This window comes from Mastomys coucha, unplaced genomic scaffold, assembly GCF_008632895.1.
Source record: "Mastomys coucha isolate ucsf_1 unplaced genomic scaffold, UCSF_Mcou_1 pScaffold9, whole genome shotgun sequence".
Classification (NCBI taxonomy): Eukaryota; Metazoa; Chordata; class Mammalia; order Rodentia; family Muridae; genus Mastomys; species Mastomys coucha.
In genome coordinates this window covers 104,029,881-104,034,715 of record NW_022196915.1, presented here as the reverse complement: position 1 = coordinate 104,034,715, position 4,835 = coordinate 104,029,881, and the positions used below count along the sequence as shown (strand labels likewise).

Below are 4,835 nucleotides of genomic sequence, written 5' to 3'. Positions count from 1 at the left end.
GCCTTCAGGAGACAGGAGACCAGGCCGTGCTGTGACTGGTGGACCTTCAGGAGACAGGAGAACAGGCCATGCTGTGACTGGTAGGCCTTCAGGAGACAGGAGACCAGGCCATGCTGTGACTGGTAGGCCTTCAGGAGACAGGAGACCAGGCCGTGCTGTGACTGGTAGGCCTTCAGGAGACAGGAGACCAGGCCGTGCTGTGACTGGTGGGTCTTCAGGAGACAGGAGAACAGGCCGTGCTATGACTGGTAGGCCTTCAGGAGACAGGAGACCAGGCCGTGCTGTGACTGGTGGACCTTCAGGAGACAGGAGAACAGGCCGTGCTGTGACTGGTAGGCCTTCAGGAGACAGGAGACCAGGCCGTGCTGTGACTGGTAGGCCTTCAGGAGACAGGAGACCAGGCCGTGCTGTGACTGGTAGGCCTTCAGGAGACAGGAGACCAGGCCGTGCCGTGACTGGTGGACCTTCAGGAGACAGGAGACCAGGCCGTGCCATGACTGGTGGGCCTTCAGGAGACAGGAGAACAGGCCGTGCCGTGACTGGTAGGCCTTCAGGAGACAGGAGAACAGGCCGTGCTGTGACTGGTGGGTCTTCAGGAGACTAGGCTGTGCCGTGACTGGTGGGCCTTCAGGAGACTAGGCTGTGCCGTGACTGGTGGGCCTTCAGGAGACTAGGCTGTGCCGTGACTGGTGGGACTTCAGGAGACCAGGCCGTGCAGTGACTGGTGGGCCTTCTTGAGCTGACAGAGTGAAGCAGACACATTATGCTGGCTTGAATTAGTTTCTTTCTGATCATGTTTCCTTACTTCCATCCCATCCTCATCCATAATCTTCCCGTGACCCTTTTGTCATCCCTACCTTGACTGCACTTGTCTGTGAGAAAAGAAAGACACGGCCTTAACAACCATCAGCTGGTCCTGGCTTGGAGGCTGGCAGCTAGGCCACATGGTTTCCTAATGAATATAAACCACTTCACACTGCATTAACACCAGCTTCGGACTCTCCACGGTTACAAACAAGACAGAGACAAGGCTACTTCATACACATGGTAAGAAATAGGAAAGAAACATAGACAGAGATCAAAACAGAGGTACCACGAAACTACAGAGTGAGGATAAGATACCCACCATGCTCCCAGGGACTAAACCACCAACCAAGGAGTACACATGGTGGGACTGATGGCTCTGGCAACATGGGTGTAGTAGAGGATTGCAAAGTCTGTCAACAACAGGAGGAGAGGCCCTTGGCCCTGTGAAGGTTCTGTGCCCCAGTGTAGGGGAATGCCAGGGCCAGTAAGCAGAAGGGGGTAAGGTAGCAAGCAGGGGGAGGGGGGGGGAACAGGGGTTTGTTCTTATTGTTTTGGGAGGTTTTTGGGGGGGAGGGGAAACTGGGAAAGGAGAAATCATATGACATGTAAATAAAGAAAATATCTAATAAAAAAATTATTTTCCAAAATGAAAAAAGAAAAGAAACCCACCAGAATGGCTCCCCTTACCGTCCGTTCGCAATTCCTCCTGAGCCTTAAATTCGATCCCATACCCATGGGGATCTTTAGTCACTCAGGGAATCCCAATCCAAACCTTATTTGCGTTCTTCCTGAAATAACTTGTCACCTTCCAAATCTCATCCTATGACCTTCCTAACATCTTCTCAAGGCAAGCCACAGTTCCCCTCTGTTGTGAAGTATTCTTAAGAACACCAAGGAATAACCTAATCCTTGTCTTAGTGTGTTTCTGGTGGTCCCTGCCTTAGTGGGCCTCTGCAGAGCGGTGGGTGTCTATTTTCATCATCTATTCAACACCGTGAATGCTTAACGACTTGTTCTTATAATGTGTTCATCAAAATATCTGAATCCAAGAGTTTGCATCAAGTAGTCAAGGGCCCTTGTCTCGAGCGAGTGCACTTGAGCTTTTTCTAGAGCTGGCTTTGCTCGGTGGTGACTTGGTATCAAGCCAGAGTGCTCGTAATCTGGTCATACATCACTGGATAATTTCTTACTTTTCCCTCTGCCCAACCCCCCTCTCGATTTCTATCCCCTAAGTTCCAAAGCACAGATCTTGTTTGGACTCTGCCTTGCCCGTCTTCATGCATTGTAAGATAGGAAAGAGCCAATGTTGAGTAAACAAACATCAGACCACATAAAGCATGTAAATTTGGATTGAGGTGAAGGCTGGAGTGTAATGGCAATTGGTTTTATTTAAAAAGAAGATGTGCCGGGCGTAGTAGCGCATGCCTTTAATCCCAACACTTGGGAGGCAGAGGCAGGCAGAGGCAGGCGGATTTCTGAGTTCAAGGCCAGCCTGGTCTACAGAGTGAGTTCCAGGACAGCCAGGGCTATACAGAGAAACCCTGTCTTGAAAAACCAAAAAGAAAAAAAAAAGTTACAAAAAGAAGACGTAACATGTACATATGGATTTTGCTAAGAATAAAGGCATAGTAGAATCAAGGAAGTGAAAGGGTGGTCAGTAAGATATGTGGTTGAGGCAGACTTGGATTTGATTGACACTTCAAGGTTTGTTCCAGAAAAGCATACAGGAAAGAACCTAGTAGAAATTGGAGACAGTGAGTCTTTGGGTGTCAATTGCTCTGAACCAGAAAGTCTCACCTTCTGATAAACAGTGAGTGCTCTTGGGAGTGCTAAAGCAACTGCTAGCCTCCAGGCCATATTCCAGGCTTATTAAATAAGAGTCTGGGGCACAGGGAACAATGTTTTAAGCAGTCCATGTGATTTCACTGGCAACCCATTGCTGAGGATCACTGCCCAAACAGAAATGTCCGGCTTCCTCCTTCTCCACCCCACTGATGTTGGCCTCTTCTGTTGTAGAAGAGGTCCAAGCTGACTGGTAAGTACGTACAGGGTCAACGTGAAAACCTTCATGGTTGCTGATAGCACTATGTTTGATTGTGTCTTTCAGGACTGGGTGTGTATTTCTATTTCTCCATGGTCCTCCATCCCCCTTTTAAATCAAGTTGAGAAGCTACAGGCATGCTTTCGCATCCTCACGGGAATCCATACTCACAGAGCACTCTCTTCTCTGAGTTTGCATTAGTACATTGTCTATGGCTGACTCTCAATAGAAGCCTTTATATGACAGAACGTCACCTGATTTCTAAATGGCTCTGTCCCACCTCACCCAGCACCATGCTGAAGGCCAGGTAACTTGTACAGTTCCATAGTGTTTTGAACTCCACAATCACTCCCTTTATTCTTTCTACAGGTTCTCAAAGCTCCATCCCCATTTATTCCTCCATCCACCAATGCCTGCCCTGCCTATCTATCAGTAACAATGAATGAGCACCCCCATGTGGTCTTGGGTCAAGCTGAATACAGGTCCCTGCAAAAATCAACTTAATGGACAACACTTGAATTTTGTTTTTAAAACTTCAGGCTAGGGCTTCATCTTATTCCATAAAATATTCCATAATAATTTCATGTGCTTTAAGATGTTTTTGGTTATACTGTTTGCATTAAAATGATACTCCAAGCACCTGTGTTTATCTACTGGTTTTGCGGGATCCTGCATGTGCTGTCACTCTGATTTCTATTAGCCTGTTTCAGAAGGAAGCTACAAAGTCACACTATATATTCATATCATATACATGAATATGTTTCTAACATTTTCCAAATGTTTCTAAAATCTAGAACCTAGCTTAAGACACAGAATAATACATGTATCCACGAAGCTCCCCCCCCCCATTCCCTCTGAGAGTCCTTTCCAGCTGAGAGTGTGCTGTTCAGAGCTTGATCTTGCCCTTCCATTCTCTGCTTTCTGCTCACTCGCTTGTTTCCAGAGCTGGGGACTGAATCCACATCGTGACTGAAGCTATGCAGTCAGAGATTCTGTTTTATTTCTTTTCTTTCTCCCCTACTTCTCTATTGAGCGGTACGGAGACCATGGGCTTCAATCAGGGGGCTTCATTGAAGGGAAGGGTCTTCACAGCTGGGGTTCACAGAGGGGCTCCACATAGGCTGGATACGTGTCACACCACTGAGCTAGCCTTAGCCCAGTTTTTAGTTTTCCTGCTTTCTTTGTAGTTTTTAAAACTGTTTATGCCTTTCAACAGCACATCTCTTCTTTGATCTTCCTGGGGTTGTACCAGAAGACTCAGCGGCAACACTTCTAACTGCTTACCTTGACTTGCCTCCCACCAAACCGTGTTTTCTGAGATTCAACGAGTGGGCATTTGTAGCTATTGCTTGTTTATTTTCTTTGGAGTCTCATTATGTCTTTCAAACAGTGTTTCAGATCTGAATTTATTTTTTCTTCACAGAGGACACAGAGACAATAAGAAAGCTAAGAAACAAAAATACAAACATAATGAGCCATTTTTTTCTGAATGGCTACTTCTGATTACCAACGCAAGTTATATACATTTTTTAGATCTTAAACAATTAACATTGGACAATTCTTTGAGAAAAAGACAGCAACACTAACCCTGCCCTATGCCTGTTTTTTAGGTCTTTAGAGTGTCATCTTTGCTGATTTTCATTTCCAAACAGTTTGATTTTGTAAAGACATCCCAAATAACTGAGAACCTATAATAATTTAGTTACTGAAATAAAAGAGAGTATTCCCAGGCAATATGCAGAGTTTCTACATTTGCTGTTGATATGAAACTAAACCAAACCAACTTTAGTTTCCAATATTGTACTATGGGAAGAAAAATTTACCTACAAAAAACAACAACAACAACAAAAACATGGATTACAAGAGAAAACTCAAGCAAAAAAAAAAAAAAACAAACAATGACAAAAAGATGCTGCATTTGATGAGTTGTTGCATTGTTCCATGGATATTTAGTGAGCATACTCGAAATGTAAGCCATTGTTGACTA

General features: G+C 45.3%; 1 long non-coding RNA gene across 1 annotated transcript; it reads left to right on the top strand.

The window, feature by feature from the left end:
- Positions 1-25: 25 nt before the first annotated feature.
- Positions 26-3,485, top strand: LOC116084763. Its single transcript, XR_004116252.1, has 3 exons — positions 26-1,047; positions 2,915-2,920; positions 3,218-3,485. It is a non-coding gene; the product is annotated as an uncharacterized LOC116084763 (long non-coding RNA).
- Positions 3,486-4,835: the final 1,350 nt, after the last annotated feature.